Genomic DNA, 23,232 nt, shown 5'->3' on the forward strand with positions numbered 1-23,232 from the left:
TTAAGGGTAGCACCTTTTCACTGCAGATTTTCTCTAACGCAGAGTTTTAAAATGCATTTGTATCCAAAGGGAGCCCATTTTCTCCTTCTAGTAACTACCATTTTTGGTATATTTTGGGTTTCAGAAAATATATATTCCTCTGCAGATCTCTCACAGATTTTTGGCAAGAAAATGAGAGACACTGATGTGCTCGAGTGCTGACAATCCATCTCATGTTGGACTCCATTTTGGCAGACCTTATTAATCAATTTCCATAGAAAGCCATAGCAGATTTCCTTTTCATCCACAGTACCGTCTTTACATGTTTCACTAAAGTGTTGGCATAAATGTAGGAAAAATTACACCCTTCCATATGTAGAAGAATTATTGATGCATTTTGGACATGGGTCTGTAATGAATCTTGTAAAAATACTCCAACACAATGTAAGTTTTTTTTTTAAAAAACCATTATCTCTACATTTTTATAAGTCGATAAAGGTATGACATACAAGAAAACACTTATCTTTTGGATGGTGGCAGCCAGACATAATAACAAAATGAATTTCAACATCTTCATAAAGAAAACAGTCTGATAGAGATTGAAATAAACAGAGTGGATTTAAAACGACCTATATAGCCCTGAGCAATATTAATGTAAGGTATCATCAGTGGATAACTATTGCCTCTTTTTTTATTGTGGCTGACACCAATCTGAATGTTTTGTCTTCTTTTAATTTCATGCAGTTTTCAATCACTTTCAGTCTATATTGTCTTCTATATCTTTCTCCCAGCCTCCTTGAAAAGAGTTTAATTTTCCCCCCACAGATGCTATAATGCTTTCCACTTCAATTTTAAAAAGAACATTATATTTTGAAAATATGTAAGTGAGATAAGTACCCAGCTCTTCACAGCTAAATTTGTTCTGAAACGTATGTTAGTGGAGAAGCCCCCATTTCAATTACTGTCTCCTTTTTGGGGTATTCTTTTTTGTATATTTTTTCTCCCTTAAAAGGATCTTGCAACTTGAATACCTCATTCACATTGTTCTTAGATGAGTGGATAGAATAGCAAAGAAAAAATGGTAAGGCATTGTACCATTTTCTCCACATCAAATGTAGGACAGGACTTTCAGTCAACTCTATCTAGCCCACACCCCATATACAATAATTACCTTCCCCCTCTTGTCTGATTTTAAAATACATTTTTGCTTGATTTTTAAATTTTGTTTTTTTGCCCCCGGATATCTAATGCGATTATAGGTTTGGAATGCCTAATATCCCTCCTTAGTGCCTTCTCTTACTCCTCACTTGAATTTTTATCAGCCTATAAAATCCTTCAGTTTTGAAAGACAAACTCACCCACCCCATAGGGTCTGAAATTTTTCCTGAATACCACAACCATTGTGGGACAAGGTGCCACTGTGTTGGGAACTGGTGGTGGACCTGCCTGGATGGGTGGTGAGGTTGGCAGAGGAAAGCCCAGATGATTTGATATTCCCTGAACACTGCTAGCTAGCTGGTGCAAAGCTATGGTGCACCAGGGTAGCATACATGTACGAACAAAATGAACTAGCAGTCTTAGACTATCAGAACTAGTCTGTGGTAAAAAGCCATGTAGATTTCCCTTCCCTTTCTTTTTTTAAGCACCACATGCTTAAAAAACCCCAGTGGGACAAAGAACTATCATGAAATCACAAATTCATTCATGCAACAAGTCAATGAAGGGCAAACCTTGAACAAGGAAATTCTCCTCCATTTTTGAAAATTCCAAGATCACAGGCATGTTTAACTAAAAGGAAAAAAAAGTAAATTTATCAAAAATCCTTATCTTTCAGTCTGCAAGGGGATACCCATTTTACCTTGTATTGGCTGGAGCAAGCAACTTATTTTGGAGTCCACAATGACTCTCATTGTCCTGTATATTTGATTTGTTTTTATTGCTAAAACTAAAACTAAGTAACCCAATATCACGCTTCTCTCTTTTTATAATAAATAAATAAATTTAAAAAAATACAAAAGATTAAAATACAAAATTAAAACAAAAGAGGAAAATGGGAGATGGGAACAAAAGGGAAAGTTTAAAAAGTGACAAAAATAAATAAAATAAAAAGGTTACTTCCCACTCTCTTCAATACAGATATACGTTCCATGCTTGTCTAATTACTAATACTGTTGACAGTTCAAATTCTACTATGGCCATTGGAGATAATTGAATTTCCTGATTCCATTCACTTAAAAATTAGTTGCTCCCCCTACCCAAAATGGAATTCAACTTTTAATCTTGAATCAGCCAAGATGTTCACCTGATTTTCATGGGGCAAAGTCTTCTTAAAATTCTCTACTGTGTATTACAATTAGGATTTTTGTCTCAGCCTTAGTTTTGCCATTGCAAATTGCAATATCTGCTGGATGTTGGCTCATCTTGAAAAACAAAGTGGGGAAGCTCATTAGTAATTGTCCCATGGGTTATAGATTACACCAGGAAGTCAAAAGGGAACCTGGAAGAGGCACTTTAGTGCCCCTTTTAAATGGATAAACAACATTTCTCAAAATACAGAATCCAGCAGCAACATCCTGAGCCCAACACTATTCTGCTTTCAGTAGCTTGAGGCTCTTCCAGCTGATACTCAGCCAGCAGAGAGATTCCAGTAAAGGAATTAAAACAGAAGAACTATATTTGTAGCAGTAAGTTTCAACTGCCATGTTGTAGTTAAGCTTGTTCATGTTTGCCATGGGCCAGGTTGTAACTGAGGTTCTTTAGAGAAACTAATTCATATCCTACTGTTATCTCAAGCCTCTCAAATAAAGGCTTCTGTACAAGGGAGAAGAACTGTGCTTTTATGGGTGTTTTGGAACTACAAGTTGCCTACAGCAGGCCTAGAACTGCTCATGAGAAACTTACCGATGTAAGTTTACTAACTGGCTGCAGCAGAGATAAAAAATAAGTACAGGAATTCAGGCTGATTAAGGTTCTTAAGATTAAGGTTTATCAAACTTAACATAACATAACAACAGAGTTGGAAGGGACCTTGGAGGCCTTCTAATCCAATCCCCTGCCCAGGCAGGAAACCCTACACTATCTCAGTCAGATGGTTATCCAACATTTTCTTAAAAATTTCCAGTGTTGGAGCATTCACAACTTCTGCAGGCAAGTCGTTCCACTTATTAATTGTTCTAACTGTCAGGAAATTTCTCCTTAGTTCTAAGTTGCTTCTTTCTTTGATCAGTTTCCACCCATTGCTTCTTGTTCTACCCTCAGGTGCTTTGGAGAACAGCCCGACTCCCTCCCCTTTGTGGCAGCCCCTGAGATATTGGAACACAGCTATCATGTCTCCCCTAGTCCTTCTTTTTATTAAACTAGACATACCCAGTTCCTGCAACCGTTCTTCATATGTTTTAGCCTCCAGTCCCCTAATCATCTTTGTTGCTCTTCTCTGCACTCTTTCTAGAGTCTCAACATCTTTTTTACATCGTGGCAACCAAAACTGGATGCAATATTCCAAGTGTGGCCTTACCAAGGCATTATAAAGTGGCACTAACACTTCACGTGATCTTGATTCTATCCCTCTGTTTATGCAGCCCAGAACTGTGTTGGCTTTTTTAGCAGCTGCTTCACACTGCTGGCTCATATCTAAATGGTTATCCACTAGGACTCCAAGATCCCTCTCACAGGTACTACTATTGAGCAAGGTACCACATATATTGTACTGGTGCATTTTGTTTTTTTGGCCTAAATGTAGAACCTTACTTTTTTCACTGTTGAATTTCATTTTGTTAGATAGCGCCCAATGTTCAAGTCTGTCAAGATCTTTCTGTAACTTGAGCCTATCTTCTGGAGTGTTGGCTATTCCTGCCAGCTTGGTGTCATCTGCAAATTTGATGAGTTCCCCATCTATCCCCTCGTCCAAGTCATTGATGAAGATGTTGAAGAGTACTGGGCCTAAAACAGAGCCTTGGGGTACTCCGCTGCATACTTCCCTCCATGTGGATGTAGTTCCGTTGAGGACTTACACGTTGAGTGCAGTTGGTCAGCCAGTTACGAATCCATCTGGTGGTGGTTGATTAAGATTCTTAAGATCAATTGCAGTATGTAGGAAAGAGGTTAGTAGAACTGCACTTTTTTTAATGCTGGCCATCAGAATGAAAGTTTCGATACACCCCCAAAGATCAAATGTAAGGTAAGGGGAATAGAAGGCAGAAGGGATGAGGTATACGGGGCAAGCTTGTTTTGGGAGAATGTAGAGAGTAGCCAAGAAGAGTTAAATCCCACAGGTTTGGATGTTGCACAGGAGTCATTAGATTTAAAAAAAAGGAAAGAAAAGGTCATTTGGGACATACATTATCAAGGGCCTGCTCCTTTGCAGTAGAAATATTACTTGTGAGGAAGTCTAAATGAAGCAGTCCTAGCAGAGATTTCCCACCTCAGTGTTACAGGAGAAAGGGAGGGAAAAACCATGTACCCAAAGCTTAATCGGATGGAAAAAGAGAAGATTGTACACAGGATTGAGCCCAGGAGGAGGCTGGAGGAAAACTGCATTAATGGAAGATTTGAAACCCCTGGGAAAAGACTAAAAATAGCAGACAGGCAGCGGAAGGAAAATTTTAGACAAGAAGATATGCGGAGAAAAATGCCCACAAAAAGATTAGAGAAACCCATCGGGGAAAAAGGAAGCTGAATCAGGCCAAAATTCTGGGAAAGGAGGAGGGAAGAAGCATGTTTTTTTTTCCTGACCTTCCCTTTTGCTTAGGCTTTAGGACTTAAGCAAAGCAAATGCCATTATCTGCTATTGTCTTGCTCTTTATATTGATCTTCATCGTTAGGTATAGGTGGAGGAAAAGGTTGGTTTCTGTCCTTAGGTTTTAGAAGCCTATTTAGCCTGTACAAACTCACAGTTCCTGTATACCTGTCAGTCTGCTGTTTGCTTTTTTTTTTTTTTATAAAAAAGTTTTATTTATTTTTTTATTTATTTTTTTTATTTTAGTCTGCTGTTTGCTTTAATGATTAAAGTAAAATTGTAAGACCTCACAGTTAGAATTTGGATATTTTTCCTTTATGGATTTGTAAGGGAGGAAAGAATTGCTGCTTAGAGATACAGGCAGATATTTGACGTACAACAGTTTGTTTAGTGACCATTTGAGGTTACAATGGCACTGAAAAAAACAGCTTTTGACAATTTTTCACAGTTATGACTGCTGCAGCATTTCCATGGTCACATGATCAAAATTCAAACATTTGGCAATTGGCTCATATTTATGATGGTTGCAATGTCCCAGAGGTCATGTGATCATCTTTTGTGATCTTCTGACAAGGAAAGTCAATGGAAAAGCCAGATTCACTTAACAACCATGTTACTAACTTAACTGCTGCAATTGTTACTATAATCTGATCAGAAATCTGAGCTGCTTCTTCCAAAGCTCCTGATGTTCTTATTCTACAACCGTTTCAATAACTCTCTCTAAAAAGGGAAGATTGGAGACTACAGGAGATGAAAGTTTCTATACTGTTAGATACAAGGATAGCCTCTTGAGGAGGGCACAGATTGCAATGTCCCACAAAGAAACATTCATCACTGCTTGGAACCAATGCATGCCATCTCCCAGGAAGCCTTGACTACCTGGGGGTAGGGGCCAAGGATCTAAAACACAGCTGGCAGAACTCATAGCTCCAAGGACCTTATCACTTCCACAGGGTTAACCAGGTGAAATTCTTCTTAGGGAGTTAAGGCTCCTCTAAAGTGTCAGCTGTTTAGGTTCAGGAATATGGGAGTCTAGATAGATATTTAACAGATAGATATGGTTATAAATAGAAATAGTTAAAGGGATTATAGCAGTAGTAGCAACACTATGAAAGGTTATCAGAGCATCAATAATTTGAAATGACAGTCAAGACATACATAGTTCATCTGTATGTGAACTAGCTGCTTTGGAGAGTTATCCCTGTTTCTCTTCATATCAGTCTCCTACTTTGAGTTATATATCTTTTAAGGTGTATAGTTTTGAGAAATGAAAGGTGATGCTTTGAATATTTGAAAACACATTGGATCATAGATTTCTTAGCTTTCGTATGTGGAAGATCTCCAAAGTGCATTTTAAAAACAGGGCTTACAATATAGAATAATATTGAAAGGAATGGCATAGAACACTAGGTAAAGAAAGGAACATGCCTTTCAGCCTTCTGTTCAAAGACACAAAATTATAGAGGTATTATTTGTGCTTCTTAGACTAGCTAACCCTGCTACTGATCTTATTTGATTCCTGCTAGAATATTTGTCATTACTTACCTGCACAGCTGGGGTTTAGGCCCAAATCAATTTGTTTCCAAGTGCCTGATCAGTCACATTACTTATTTTTATTTGTCAAGGGTTTTCCCCTAAAAAGTCAATTTATATTGAATTAAAAGGCTGAATTGACAGCCTAGGAAAAGAAAGTGTTTTCACCACTCTTCAGCTATAGTCTTTGTATTTAAAGCAATCACCCACAAAGTGATTGCTTTAAATACAAAGGCAAGATATATAGATACACCCATTTAACCACCAACATGCAAATAAGAAAAAAACTATTTCAAGCCTTTTAGTGTGTATGAATCAATTAGCTATATTCTGCAGGACAAGAAGTCTCTACCAGATTCAACCGGAAGCGTCGCAGCGAGACAGTCGGGAATTAGTGTGCTCCGATGAGTCTTGTGAAATTCCAGGCTGACAAACCACTGTTGGGGGGTCTTCGGACCAGATCTGTCCCGTAGGGATGGAGAAGAAGGAGAGGCACCTTGGATGACCAAGTTTTTCGGAGATTGGAGGAAACTCTTCGACTCAGCAGCAGGGGCGGGGGCCATAGTGGCAGCCCTAAAGCTGGAGCAACCAGACTAAATTTTGAGCAGAAGCAATGATTTGGATGGAGTACTGGTACCGGGTGAGTGATTGGCCAGCTCACAGGTAAAAAAGGTGCCCCAGTGAAGAAACAGCAGCTAATGGGCGTTGAGGAATGTTAATGGAGAGAGAAGAATAAAGCAGAAGTTTAAAGTGTTAAAGCCCGAAATTGAGTTTGATTTTTGGTCTAGAATTTGAGTGGAGATAATTAAATTATTAGAAGAAGAAACCCGAAATAGCTGTGAAGAGGACTAGAAACAACTTTAATAACTTTTGACTACTGAAGGAAGAACAAAGAAAAACTTAAAATTAAAAGCCCTGCAACAGAAATCTTTTAATTGGATTTGGAACTAGATTTTGGAACTAAATTGGAGTTTGGGGAATGCAAAATTAAAAAGAAAAAGATGGAATTTGGCAAATATTGGCAATGTGGATTTAATTAAAAAAATGGATATTTTCTTAGCTTGTTGATTGGAATTGTGGATTGGAGAAAGACATGTACAGGCAGAAAAAAACATTACAACTGTTAACTTGTATTTTGGAAAAAAAAGTTCTTAAAGTGATAACAGCAGTGGGAACTTTTGAGGAGGATTTGTTTTCCTTTAAGCTGTTTGATCTTGACAACCAAAGCAGGTGGAATATAATAAAAATTAAAATTGGAACAAAGACAACCCAGAAACAACAAAATGGCGGAGGAACTAATTGAAATGATTAAAATGATGCATATATCATTCAAATTGGAATTAAATGAAATGATTATAATGATGCATGGGAAATCTAGGCCTGATGAACTAGAGACTGTGTTAGAACATACCCAAGTGGACAAAGAAACCATGAACGAGAAGCAAGAAATTAGTACTAAAGATAAAGACATTGATTATGAAAGATTAAATGATTATGTTGGAAGTAATAATGAAAAAGAGAGAGGAGCTAGGAGAAAATTAACTGAAAAAAGGAAACAAAGGGAAGAAAAGAAAAGGGGAAAACGTTAGAAATGAATGTGAATTTTAAAAATTACATTGGGATTAACAATGGAGGTTGGAAAGAGGCAAGGAGAGAGAGAAGAGAGGAAGAGACAAAATACAAAAAATAAGAACAAAATAAGAGAATGGGATAAAGGGAGAAAGGAGTAGTTAATGGAAGAAAAGGGAAAATATGTTAACTATAAATGAAATGTAAGGTCTATAATTATAAACGAATGGTAGTAAATTTAATATATGTGATTTTAATACTTGGAATGTCTTTAATTGTAATAATGGAATTCAGCTAAAGCATTTGAAATTATATTGTATTGTGAAGATGAAAATTGACTTTGTCTAATTTAATTTGAAGAGATTAAGACACTGTTTGCAATAGTTGAAATTAATTTTTAGGAGCGGTAAATATTACTGATTATGATTACGGTTTATTATGAATAGGCATTGAGAGTAAATGTATTTGAAAAAGGAATGAAAAATTGGGTTTATTTAAAAAAAACACCAGTTGGAATTGAGAAATAGAAATGAATGATTTTAATGCTATATACTTAAATGAATTGTAGTAATATGCTGGTATTTGATTGTAGAATTTGGATACACTGATAAAAAAAATGTAAAAGAGGGAAGGAAATGCATTATATATGTAAAATTGTATGAATATTAATATCTATAATGGTAATAATGGAATCTAGGGAAAATATTTGAAATTATATTATATTGTGAAAAGGGAGCAACGGGAAAATATTTGAATAAGTTGATCTAAAGTTAGGATCAGATTTTAGAAAAATGATTGACTTTAATTTAAAGAGTTTCAATTTGAAAAAAGTAATGAGAGGGAGGTGGGAAGAAAAATTGATCAAGATTAGAGATTAGGGCAAATGGTAATACTGTTTATATACCAGAAGAAACAGAAGGAAAATAAAACAAAGAATATTATGGCAAAAAGTGAAATATATAAATTGTGTTGGAGAAAACTAAAAGCAGTACAAATTTTGACTCGGCCAATACTCTGCTCAGAAAAAATGCATTGTTTGTTTGTCTGTATGTATATTTGTTTTGAAAAAAAATAAAAAGAAGTCTCTACCACAGATCCTACAAATACTTATTTTAAATGTTCATTGACATGCTAGCAGGATGCTGCATCTTTCCAAGGAATTTAAAACATTCTGCGGACATCCTTATCATTGAAATATTTTGTGGAGGGTTGCCTCTTTAATAACTGGTCTCAGGGAACCAAGGATCATAGTCAACATGAAAAAATTATCAGAGATCATGGTCAATTACTGAGGCCAAGCTCAAGCAAGACATTTTCATTGCTATGAGGGAGGTAACAAGGATATTAATTTTATCCAGGCAATTTGTCCAGCAGATGGTTGGATTAGAAGACCTCCAAGATCCCTTCCAACTCTGTTATTTTGTTATTCTGATTAAACTGTGGTTTCCTTCTTTCCCTATAGCAAGCTAGTAAGCATTTTTTCTCATTAATTTCAAGTCTTGCTGACTCTACTTCCAACATATCACTATGATGATCCAAGATCCCAATCCACCCTTCCCTCCATTATCAAATAGTCAACTATGGCATGACTGGATCCAAAGAAAACTATCAACCTAATTTCTTACAAGGGTATTTGGCATCTTGAATTTTGTTGTCCCCAATACTGGATGCTTGCTGTTTTCCTTCCAAACAATTCCATACACTTTTATAAAGAGATGCCAGATACCCTTAAAGGTTGAAGGACTAGATATTGTGACCATGCCACAGTTAGTTTTTGTTTGTCAAATTGGAAATCCAGTTTTAATTTTACAGTGGAAATTTTTTTGTGTTAGTTTTTTTTTTTAAATGCATGTCACTGAGATGTGTCCTGGAAACATACTTCATATAAAGTGCTGTTCTTTTCCATCCTTTGTGCCATGACATCGGATATCACGAGGACATGCAAAGATGGCATAGTTTGGATGATTAGTCATGCTAAATGCATACATGCAAAAATATAAATAACTTGTAATCAATCCGGTTTTCAGTTATAAAAATATTAAACTTTGATGAAATAAGCACCGGGATCATTATGCAGTCAAGAATTAAGAGCTGTCTAATTTGGTTTATGAGCTGACTAACTTTGCATTTTAATGGCACTAGACTAGTAGAAAAGAAGAGTTACAGTTCAAGGTATTTTTTGAAGGCCTCTGAAAAGTTTCCATTCTCTTTCAGTTCAGCACTAATAAATAGCTACTTTCTATATTTTCTAGTGTTGCAACATTATTTAACAACCATATCGTTATGACTATGTTGGGATGAGTGGTTACTGCACCTCCAACCTTGCAAGATAGGTCAGGTTGTCACATTTCCTAGATTGTCATGTTTGGTGGCAACAGAGGGAGGTAGAAGAAATTCTGCATAGTCCAGATTCTTCTGTTCCCGAGTACAGTGCATAGCTAACATGTTTGCTTCCTACAGAGTCATACCTTTTAGTACAGGATTGCAATTTCTGTGGCAATCACTTTCTGTAGTCACTGAAGTTCCAATAGAAAAATCTTACAATGTCTTTCTTGATATAGCACTACATTATTTTCAGGACTGCCTGTACCCAATTTTTTTGCCTTCCCACACTTTCAGTAGAGTGGGTATCCTTGATGTTACTTTCTTGAAATAACGTCATCTGATGAAACCTAGAAATCTATTCTATTGTGGTGCCTGCCTGTGCAACAATCTCTCCTCTGAGATTTGATTGTCTCAGACCCTGCTAGCCATTTGAAAAAACATGAAGACCTGGTTGTTCCTTCAGGGCATTAAGTGTTTGGAGGCAGGGTATATAGTGGTGTGTCCTTATTATGTTGTGGTGCTGGTTTTGTGCCATTTTTATTTTGGGATTAATAAATAAATACAGAATGTGAATTATGACTCTGATGAATGTTAAAATTAAAGGGGATAATGTTTCTTACAGTAAGTATAAAGAATAGACCCTTTCACCAAAAGGTACTGTATTAAACCAATGAACCTTCATTAGTTCCTTCCTTCCTTCCTTCCTTCCTTCCTTCCTTCCTTCCTTCCTTCCTTCCTTCCTTCCTTCCTCCCTCCCTCCCTCCCTCCCTCCCTCCCTCCCTCCCTCCCTCCCTCCCTCCCATCTATAGGCTCTGGTGACATGCAAAATAATAATGATGATGATAATACAAAATGTCAAAACAATAAAATAAAAAATCAGAAAAAGTATAACAGTAACACCGGCCCTTTCCCATGATACATGTCAAAGACTGCCAACTTGAATCAGCAGCACGGTGGTAAAGCTCTATCATCATATACATGAACTTCTTCGTTTAGTTTTCTTCATTTGCTTACTCAACCTTTACTTCATTCTGTTGATTTTGACTCTAAACAATCCGGTCAGCACTAATAATTAATGAAGAAAATTAATTATGTTTTGTATACTGTTGATTACTTATTCCTTTGGAACTGCCCCAAAGTCAGGAGTTAAGCTGGGTAATTTGGCTTTTACTAAACTGCATGAATTTAACCACTTAATAAAGCCAGTCAAATTTCCATAACATTCCTCATGTTTTCCTATACACAAGCATACCTTCATGTGAATCACTGAGATTTCAAGGAAACCACAGTATCATCGCTAAGCCTTAATGGTCTGATGCACTATTGCCCCCATCTTGACTGCAGATTCAAAAGGCTGGGAACACATAGGCTGTTATTTTGATTCTCGATGCTTGGTCAGTGTTGTGCTAACTAACCATGGCTCTCTCTAGATAAAGAAAAAGCAAGAATCTAATGAATAAATAAGTAAATGAAACAAACTTGTCATGAATTGGTGTTATTTTGAAACATCATTATCTGCTGGAAGATGACGCCTGCGTGGCAGAAACAGGCGTATTCTTTTGTTGTTCATCATTCCTGACTAGGAAAAACAAATGTAAATATCAACATATGTTTGGGAATGCTACCTATGAAAATGCAACAGAATGCGGTTGTGTCTTAAAAAAGCACTTATATAGGGATCGTCCTGTAAATTACATTGAAAATAAATTGCTCTTGCTCTTTAACTCCCTTTCTCTCTCTTTCCCCTCCACTCATAGACGTTGTCTCCATGGAATTGCAGCCTTAATTTAATACTGTATAGGAAATCATTTTGAAAGCACGAGAGAGAAAAAGCTATTTCGTTTCCATTCTTCTTTTTCTCTGTTTCATGACAATCAGTGTTAGCCTTTAGGGAAGTACTTGAGCAGAAAACTGGTGAAGCGAAATGGTTTTGCCCCCTGATGTGAACTTCAGAAAATTCCTATAGAAAGACCTTTCATACTGAAGATGAAAGAGAAGGTTTCCTTTGTACAGAGAGCTGCTTGCCTTCTGGATCTAGTACTTTTAAAAAGACAGCTGGGTCATCTATCTGTTCTTTCCATTTCAGAACATCTACATCACTGCCATTCTTTTCCCCATCCTGCCTTTCCATTTTTCACTCATTCTGACACATCCACAGCGCTTGGAGAACTCAGTTTCTGCTCCCTTTTGTGTTCCCAGCATTCCCTTGTGATTTAGTTTGGAGTTCAAACAAAATGATGATACTATTATTGAAAGTGATAAAGTAAAAAAAAAAAGGGGGGGGGAATTGCAAACCCATGGACTCTTCACATTATCCCAAGTGTAATGAAAAAAGAAGATCCATGGCCTACAAGAAATATGATTGCTTGAGAAAAAAATCAGAAAAAAAATAGAGAATATTGTATGGCCATAACTGCTAATAATAGGGATAGATTTTATTTAGTCTTCTTAGATTTCCATCTGATGTTTATGACTGTCCAAAAAAAATTTTCTGGATAAGAATAGAATAGAATAGAATTTTTATTGGCCAAGTGTGATTGGACACACAAGGAATTTGTCTTGGTGCATATGCTCTCAGTGCATAAGCAATGCACTGGCATCATTTTGAAAATTTCTCCTTCCTATCATTGTTGGTTTATTATAATATTCCTCTCTGTAACACATTTATATCTTCCTGTGAAAATCCGAGAGAAAAATATCATAAAAGTGATGCAATTTATTACTTTTTTTGCCCATCATCATCTCTGCATCCTTTTCTCTAGTAAATTATTAGTTACAGTGATAAAAAGAGGATAGAGGACAAAAATGTATTGAAAGCAAGCATACTGCGTTTTAAGATAGAGCAGCAAATATTTATCACTTAGGTGCCAAATGTTGGATCATGTGTTATTATTGACATATGGTTATTACAACATTAGCACAGATAATACTTGAGCGAAATGTGTTCATCTTCTGCAATTTTGTTTTGGTATAACTTTGCAAGAGATTGAGGTAAGCTCTTTACGTTTCTTTCAGGGTGAAATCCAGCAGGTTCTAGAGAAGCAGTAGAGGAAATTTTGAGTAGTTTGGAGAACTGGTAGCAGAAATTTTGAGTAGTTTGGAGAAGCAGCAAATACCACCACTGGCTGGCCCCAGAGTGGGGTGGGAATGGAGATCTTGCAATATCTTTCTCCCAGGAGTGGGAAGGGAATCGGGATTTTGTAGTATCCTTCCCCTGCTACGCCCACCAAGTCACACCATGCCCACCAAGTCACACCATGCCCACCAAGCTACACACACAGAACCAGTAGCAAAAAAATTTGGATTTCACCACTGGTTTCTTTATATTTAAAAAATCTGCTATGTCCTTAGCCTACAGAACTGGATTTCAGGGCTAGGCAATGTGAACATTATATAAGAATAGTAAAATTACAATCAGATGTTGATTTATAAATGTGAGGGACTAAGAGAGGACTCATCTTCTCTTTAGTGGATTACAACGCAATGAAAATGGCAAGTAAAAAACCTTGACTGATCTAATAAATACATAAATAGTGCTCACTGTGGACCACTGAATGGGAAACCATAAAGAATTCTGGGACTGGGCTTCTGTATGAAAACGTAGTGGAAATATTCTGCCAAGAATGGATATATCCATTAAGTCATCTACAGCTGAGCTTAGCTCAATGGAATATTTATTTGAAAAATATTATGCTGATATAAAGCGTTTATGATTGTAAGATGGCCAGAGTTGTAAAATGGGCAGCCAATAAATTTTGTAAGTAAGTAAGTAAGTAAGTAAGTAAGTAAGTAAGTAAGTAAGTAAGTGAACATATAAACAAATAAACAAACAAACAAACAAAGCAATTTACCAAGAAGCATAGGTGGACACAAAATGTTGCAAGTGAATAGACTGTGAAGAAAAAGGCTGCTTAAAGAATATCTGAAGGACAGTGAAGAAAATGCATTGAAACTTATGTACCATGAAAAGTTACTGAATACCAAAGAGACCTAATTGACCTGCTACAATTTATCTCCAAGCAAGAACTGGTGGGACCACAAAATAGACAAAGTAATAGAAAATGAAGAAGCCAAAATGCTGTGAGAATTTAGAATTCAAACAGATAAGCACTTGCCACATAACACACCAAACTTAACAAATGTTGATAAGAAAGACAGAAAAGTCTGGATAGTGGACAGTACCTGGAGACAGTAGAATAGTGGAGGAAAAGCTGAAGAAAATCACAAAATATAAAGACCTGCAAGTAAAAGTAGGATGACTGTGGCAAATGAAAGCAAACATACATAGTAATAATAGGTATTTTGGGTACAGTTCCAAAACATCCCTACTTTAGCAACATCAACAGTATCAAAATAATCATAAGTCAATTGCAAAGGACAGCTTTACTTCGAACAGCTTACATCCTGCGGCAATACCTTGAGCACCATCCAACAAAAATATCTTCCTACCCCAGATCTTAGGAAGGACTTGATAGGTGGACAAAAATGCCAAATCCAATCTAAACATGTGGCTGATTGTGCAACTAACCATAATAATAACTGAATTACAAAAGCCCACAGAGTTTGCTTTTTCACAGTTGTAGATCAGCAGTTCCTGCCTCCCTTTTTACATTCCTCCAGCAATTCATCTTTTAAATAAAATAACTGCCAAAGTATTTAAAACATAAAAAGAACAGTTGGAGGAATTGGGTATGTCTAATTTAATGAAGAAAAGGACTAGGGGTGACATGATAGCAGTGTCACAATATCTAAAGGGGTTGCCACAAAGAAGAGTGAGTCAAGATATTCTCTGAGTCTAAGACACCTAAGAGCGGGATAAGAAGCAATGGGTGGAAACTAATCAAGGAGAGAAGCAACTTAGAACTAAGGAGAAATTTCCTGACAGTGAGAACAGTTAATCAGTGAAACAACCCTAGAAGTTGTGAATGCTCCAACAATGCAAGATTTTAAGAAGAGATTGGACAACCATTTGTCTGAAATGGTATAGGGTTTCCTGCCCTCAGCAGGGGGTTGGACTAGAAGACCTCCAAGGTCTCTTCCAACTCTGTTATTCTGCTCTGTTCTATTTCTGTGCATCCATCCTATTATGTACCTACTTGTCTACCTTCCTTTCACTAAAAACATTTATGTACCTTTACTTTATTGCATGTTATATGTAGTTTGCATCCATTTTTCCTATGGTGCCTGCTTTCTGGTACTCTCAACTTCTTAACTCTTGCTTCTGAGCACAATTTTATTTATTTATTTATTTTGTCACAACAATATACATAGGTATCATACAAAAAAGATTATATAGTATATAAACACATATATGAGTAAATATAAGGAGGTATAAGCACATATATATATAGGATTAATTAATTAATGCCACCACACTGATACTCATTGCTAGTGACCAGATTTCTATGTCATGCCTTCCTAGTTTACAATCCCCCAGGCCAATGGTGAAGGATGTTGGAACCATGAGTAAATACCATCTTTATTATAAACTTGAAAATGTAGAGTTATGTTACAAATGCAAGCATATGTACTGTCAATCTTACGGTTACTTCATCTGGTTGCAAAGCTGGGGAGATGGAGCAGAAGAAAATGGAAAGGGGAAGATTTTTGATCATTTCCTTGCCACTATTTTTTATTTGCTCTTAATTACTCCTGATCTACTTTTTCTCTCACAGGGAGAATGGGAATTGAAAATTAGACAAACAGTATATAGTAAAAACTTAAGGGCTGCTTCTTCTCCTGCTGGTTTTGAACTGTCAGTCATTGTAGCCCAGAGGGTCTGTCCAATCAGCAAAAGAGCCTATGAGTTATTGTTACATACATTTCCCAGTTTCAGAGCCTGGTAAGCATATTTTGCAACCAAGTTGCTTCTTAATTAAGGCAGACTTTGCTTTCAGCATTGGCCAGTTCTTGTTGGGAGCTTACAGGCAAAAAGTCTTGCAATGTGAATGTTTTGATGCATTGCTTTCTAGGTTTATACACAATTAAGTGTATAATCAGAATTGATATCATAAATAAAACATATGTTCAGTCTCCCTTTGTTATAGTTAGCATCTTTAAAGTCAAAAGCAGAAGTGGCATCTGAGTGAGAGTGGTTCTGTTGTTAGTTGCAAAGTCATGTCCGACCCATCCAACCCCATGGACAATGTTCCTCCAGGCCTTCCTGTCCTGTACCATCCTCTTGAGTCCATTTAAGCTCACGCCAACTGCTTCAGTGACTCCATCTAGCCACCTCATTCTCTACTGTTCCCTTCTATTTTTGTCCTCAATTGTTCCCAGCATTAGGCTCTTCTCCAGTGAATCCTTTCTTCTCATTAGGTGGCCAAAGTATGAGTTTCATCTTCAGGATCTGGTCTTCTAAAGCAGGGGTTTCCAACCTTGGTGTTCTGCCCCCCTCAACCAACCCCCAGAAGACACACGAGTTGACTGTATTTGCCAGCAATTTATTCTTGCTACAGATATCAGCTCTGGCAATGAACCTGCAATTGCCTGCCAAGTCCTTCTTATCTCTGCAATGCTACTACGGTCTGTTGCTGGAGCAACCCAGAGTTCAGAAGTAAACAGAAGTCCAAAAAGCCAATTCCTGAGTCTCGCAATAAAGCAGCCAAAGTTTCCAAAAGTCAGTTTTTGTCTGTCATGGAGCCCAAAGGCAGCTCCACCCACTTTTATACCCTGTGGGGTGTGACTCAGCACTCCCTGGGCCGGCCCCTTCTTTTCTTTTGCTGCGCACGCTTCACTCGGCGTCGCTGCCTTGCATCTAGCCACGATTGATCCTCCTTAGCTGGCTCTTGGGGCATTGCCAGGGGGTAGGAGGGGTCAGGGGAAAGAGGCCGTGTCAGTTCCTCCTCCTCCACCTGGCCTGCCTCTGGAATCTGGAGCGGAACCAGAGAGGAAGTTTCTGCAGAGGGAAGCCCTGTCGGTTCTTCCCCCTCACTCTCTGAGTCACTCTCTGCCAGGAAGCCCAGCTCGGGGCCCGCAGACACAACACTTGGTCCCTTTAAGACTTGAGGACTTCAACTCCCAGAGTCCCTCAGCCAGCAAAGCTGGCTGAGGAACTCTGGGAATTGAAGTCCACAAGTCTTAAAGGGACCAAGGTTGGAGACCCCTGTTCTAAAGAGCAATTAGGGTTGTTCTCCTCTAGGACTGACCAGTTTGATTGCCTTGCAGTCCAAGGAACTCACAGGAGTCTTCTCCAGCACCAGGTTTAGGGTCAGAAAAGCATACATTTACCATTTTCCAACCTACCGGTTACAGTTTCTATGTCATACTGTAGCAGCACACATGTGTTCAAATTGTCAAATGATCCATTGCATTCTAGCAAGCTACGATTCTCACATTAGCACTCAGCATTGATGCATTCAGTTCTTGCAGTTTCTCTTCCTTCTCAAGGTACAAGTTTATTGCACAATTACAAAAAAAAGAAAGAAAAAAAAAGCAAGCCCCAGGACAGCAACATTTTTTTTAAAGTGACATAACACATTCATTCATCCATTCTAATTTCACTTAGAGAAAGGGAAAAGCTGAAGGTGAGAAACATCCCTTTGGGTTTGCAGCCTGGGGTGTGCAAACCATTTGTCTTAAGAAATGCTTTCCCTTGACTTGAAATGATTTCCAAGGGAACACAATAATTGTCCTCCAAAAAGAACATGTAAGCTTCTCTAAACTGATTTGGCTCCAATCTAATCAGGTGCTGCTGGCTGTTCTAGCATAATTATTAAAAATGGAAATTGTTTTGATTATGGAAATGGTTCTCAGAGGATTTCCATTGATTTTTTAAATTTGTGTCAGGAAATCCTCTATTCTGAATCTACAGCACTTATGAACCCCATTTTGATTTGTGATCAGAGAAAATGGAGATAGAACTAACTGTGGCTTGCCAACTATATATAACTAAGGGGAACCAATCTAACTACGCATATTTCGGAGGAACCAATCTTGCTACCTGTATTTCAGTTTCAGAAAAAACGAAAGAACACCTATTGCTTTTTGACTGTGACTTCCCAGTTATCACACTTGGTAAGTAAACTGGTTTCATTTATGTTTTACAGAAGAATTGGATTCCCAGCAATGTAAAGCATCTTCTATTAAGATAACATCACACCCTTTGCCATTGATTGATTATGTGTCATCAAATTGGTGTTGACCGTTAGTGACCACATAGATAGATTTCCTTCATGACAATCTGTCCCTAATCTGATCTTTCAGGTCTTCCAACATTATACCCATTACCAGTATAACTGAGTCTATTAATCTTGCTGGTCATCCCCTTCTTCTCTTTCCTTTCATCTTCCCTGGTATCTGAGTCTTCTCCATTTAGCTAGGTCTTCCATAATGTGTCTGAAGTAAGATAATTGAGCCTGACCACGTGTGCCTTAAGTGAGAACTCTGGATCATTTATTTAATGATCCATTGCTTTGTTTTCTTGGCTGTCCACACTCTTCTCAGGAGTCTTCTCCAACACCATAGTTCAAAAGTATCAATACTCTTCCTAGTAAGTTATGAGTATGGTATTAACACCCAAGTTCCCAGCAGATTTGATTTGGAAGCACACTATTGTCAATAGACTAAAGGTAAAGGTAAAGGTTCCCCTCGCACATATGTTCCCGACTCTAGGGGGCAGTGCTCATCTCCGTTTCAAAGCCAAAGAGTCAGCACTGTCTAAAGACGTCTCCATGGTCCTGTGGCTGGCATGACTCAATGCCAAAGGCACACGGAACGCTGTTACTTTCCCACCAAAGGTGGTCCCTATTTTTCTACTTGCATTTTTTATGTGCTTTCGAACTTCTCGGTTGGCAGAAGCTGGAACAAATCATGGGAGCTCACCCCATTACGTGGCACTAGGGATTTGAACTGCTGAACTGCCGACCTTTCACCTGACAAGCTCAGCGTCTCTTACCCACTAAGCCACCACGTCCCTTGGTCAATATACTAGTGAGGTTAAAAATAACCAATTTATGAACCCAGGACCTCATATGTTGCTGTCCACAAACCTAAATTTAGCTTCAAGGCTTAAAATTGTAATTTTAATGTATGATTTTTAAACTATTCAATACATGGCAAGTGACCACATTAGCCTGGTTAGGTGGCTCAGTGGCTAAGACACTGAGCTTGTCGATCAGAAAGGTTGGTAGTTCGGCATTTTGAGTCCCTAGTATAGGTCTCCTGCATGAGCAGGGAGTTGGACTATATGACCTCCAAAATCCCTTACAACTCCGTTACTGTTTACTGTTTACTGTTTACCTGGATTTAATTACATTTTAATTGACATTTATTTTTAAATTAAATGAAATCTAGTTTTTCCTCCTAACTCTATAGCTTGTTCAATTTTTGGAAATGCAATATTTGGAGTACCATTCAAAAAGCCTTTATAGAAGATGGAAGAACCAATAAAAGCAAGGCAGAAGCATCTATCATTTGCTATTATTAATTGGATGCTTTCCCTCTGCTCACCTATCCCTCCCCACCCACTTTTATTTGTAAGATGATTAAGCCAACAGAACATTCTTATACCTCGAGAATTGCCATTTTTTATCTTTATTAAAATCCTGAAATGATGAAGATACTGTTTAATGAAAATTGAGAAGATGATGATTTATGAACTACTAGGAATAACAAGTTGGGTATCAAGGACTGATGAACTCTCCCCAGGTAGCTATCAAAGAATTTTCATAAGAATGCATCATTTGTCTGCATAAATTCTTTTTAAAAAATAAATAAATGTTATATTAGTCTACAGGTGAGAGGAAGATAATATCTATGTGTCAAACACTATATCCCATCTCTGAATAAGTTTCCCAGCAAATAAGCAAACTTATATGAAAAAAATTGCAACTGAACAGTCTTTGCGCAGCATTACAAACGCTTATCCAGATGTTTAGATGGCACATCATATGGACACGTTGCTGAAGCTAAGTGAGTACTGAAAGGTGGTATTGGCACTGGCACGAGTACTGAGGGTGGCCAGGGCTGTCAAATTTACTTTGCTTGAATTTCTCATTTTGTCAAATACAAAATTTTGTCTGAACTACTTATAAATTTGACAAATAAAATCCTTTGCACAAATATTTCTATCCTTCCTATGCATCTCTCACTTAACTCATTACATTTTTGTAAATATTATTCCTAGCACATACACTTTTTGTAAGAAAGTGTTTTCCATCAGGAAGCACATTTTATTTTTTATGCATATTTCCCTATCAGTTATTATTTAAGTAATGGCCCTTTTTTTTAAAGAACAAGTTTTTATTGGTTTTTTAGTTTTCCCTCCTACACACATACATAATTTATGAACAGAGTATTGGCCATATCATATCCTATATAATTCAATATATTCAAATATATTTTACTTAGTTACAATTTTTGCCATATGTTCTTCTTTCCTAATATTCATTTCCTAATATTTCCTTGCTCATTTCATTAAATCACATCTTCTTTTGCCCTCAAGTTCTAATTTCTCCATTTTTATTAGTGTTCATTCTCTTTCATTCTTTTTTCTTTAACTATTTCAAATTTTTATCCTAATATATTCAAATATATTTGGGGTTGCCTTTCTTCCATTTCATCTTTTCCTTTTCACAACAATCCTTTCTTCTCCTTCTCACTCCTTTTCCTCCCTCCTTTCATCCTCCCTACTTTCTCCTCTCCTCTCCTACTCTTTCTCTACTTTCCCTTCCTTTCTCCCCCTTCTCCCTCTCTATCTAACCTTCTCTCCTATTCTTATTTTCCGCACCTCTCCTCCTCCCTTTCTTCTTTCTCTCTCCCTCCTTCTCCCTTTCCAACTCTCTCCTCCTTCTTATCTCTCTCCTTTGTATTTGTTTTCATTTCAATATTTCTGGTGTCCAGACAACCCTGATTTCCTCATTTATTATACATATTTCTCAAATCTCCCCTCCTATATTTTAGTTATTAACATTGTCTTCATCTTATTCCATTTATATCTTACAATCAATTAATGCAACCTTCCACCTCTTATTTTCTTAGAATTTTTGTTCACAAAGAAGAAATACATAGATTATTGTAAAAAGGTAGTAAAAAAAGGTTTAAATGAAGTGAAGGAAGGAAATTAAAAAAAAAAGAGAAGGAAGAGAAGTAAATTAAAGGTGGAAGATACAATGGGATATGTTTTCTTTTTCTGTTTGTGTTTGAGAATGCATGGAATAAAATGAGAGATAATTATAGTTGATGTTAAGGAAATAAATTTTAAATATAATAATAATAATAATAATAATAATAATAATAATAATAATAATAATAATAATAATAATAATAATAATAATAATAATAATAATAATAATAATAATAATAATAATTTAATTTGTATACCGCCCTTCTCCCGAAGGACTTAGGGCAGTTAACTGCCAAATAAAACAACAGACAAAGTACATACAATATAAATAAAACAGAAACTAAAAAACTTATTCAAAATTTGGCCCAAAATTTAAAACATATTTAAAACCCTAAAAACAAAACAAAACACCCTAAAAACAAATTAAAAATTAAAACCCATAGAAACATCTAAAAATCCTATGCCAGTCCTAGAATGGAAAATCCAGCAGATGAAATGTGAAAGACAGTATGGTTTATAAGTGAAAATGACTGAAATTAAGATGTAAAAGGGAATAAAATTAAAATGTTAGTAAATGATGTACACTATTGAAAGAAAGTAATAAGTATTGAATTGTGTGAATAATGGCCCTTAAAAGGGTGACTTACATCATTATATGTATTTTTAGTTGTTGTAGATCAGATTTTCACAGTTGGAAAATTTAAGATTTGTGGACTTTAAGTCCCAGATTTTTTTTAGCCATGGTGGCTGGGGAATTCCGGGAGTTGAAGTCTACAAGTCTTAAAGTTGCCAAACTTGGAGACCCATTCTAGGTATTTAGGAGAGTCCCAGATCAGCATATTAGTAAACATTCTGATGGACTGAACTAATTATTTTGGAGAGGGGATCCACATAGGAATTTCATGTATGCTGTGCTGAGTCTGCAGAAAAATTTGATAATAAACGTAATAAAATAAGAATAGATGGTCGTTTCACATGCACTGCTAAAAATAGAATTTATACATTCATATGCTGAGCTTTCAGTCCTTAGAAATTAATTTTACAATCCATGTATGCAAGAGTTTATTCAGCGGAGTGGGGAAAAAGAAGGTTCAGAGGTATTTTGTTTCGTTCGTTTTAGTATTAGACAAAACAGGTCCTTGGGCTAAACCCTGGCTCTAACTAAGCTTCTGTGTTGATACACACACTTGCAGGGATTTGTCTTGGCATTCTTTCAGCACCTCTACATTAGGCATTTTCACCGGAGCATACTAATTTGTGCATTATATTAAGTAATCATTAGTCTCAACGTGTCTCAAGTTTCCAATTCACCAGTAATCCCTTAGGAAGGCCTCTGATGGCTATGGAGTGGAGTGGGCATTCACAAAGCAGGTGGGAAAAGTCCACTGTGGGGTAGATGTACTAAACACATTGAATGGTCTGTGAATACCGCGCAATAGTAAAACAATTAGGCAACAGGGGGAAGATAGGAAATAATGCATACTGTATAAGGTCAACTTTATGTCTGTGGGAACAGTTAAAAAAAGGAGAAAAAATTAATTACTGATTCTGCAGCTTTTTAGATTCTATCAAAATCATCCATGGGGGTAAAAAAGTGAGAATGGCAGCCGTGAACACATAAAAATTGGGTGGGGCTTTGATAACACAGATGCATCTTGACTTTTTTTTTGACACACACACAAAGATGCCCCTGGAACTCCACTTAGTTTCTTCTTGCAAGCTTTAGGTATGGCAGACTTTGCCTTTTTTGTGTCCCAAGAACCAATTCATTTCCAGGTAAAGATCTGTCGCTTCCACATTACCACAGGCAGAAAGAAACAATTGAAGGAAAATGCTTCTGTTTTCCTTCATGTTGCAAAAATGGGGCAAGTTTCACTGCACTTTTTTTTTTGTCTGGGTGCCTCTCCTGGCAAAATCCAAGCCATGGTTTCTCATGGCTTTCTTCCAAAAGGCATCCTTGGGTGGCAAAGGTTGTTGTTATAAAAATGACATCTACTACTGTTGAAGTCCCTGGAGTGACTCAAGA

The sequence above is a fragment of the Ahaetulla prasina genome, chromosome 1 (genome assembly GCF_028640845.1).
Source record: "Ahaetulla prasina isolate Xishuangbanna chromosome 1, ASM2864084v1, whole genome shotgun sequence".
Classification (NCBI taxonomy): Eukaryota; Metazoa; Chordata; class Lepidosauria; order Squamata; family Colubridae; genus Ahaetulla; species Ahaetulla prasina.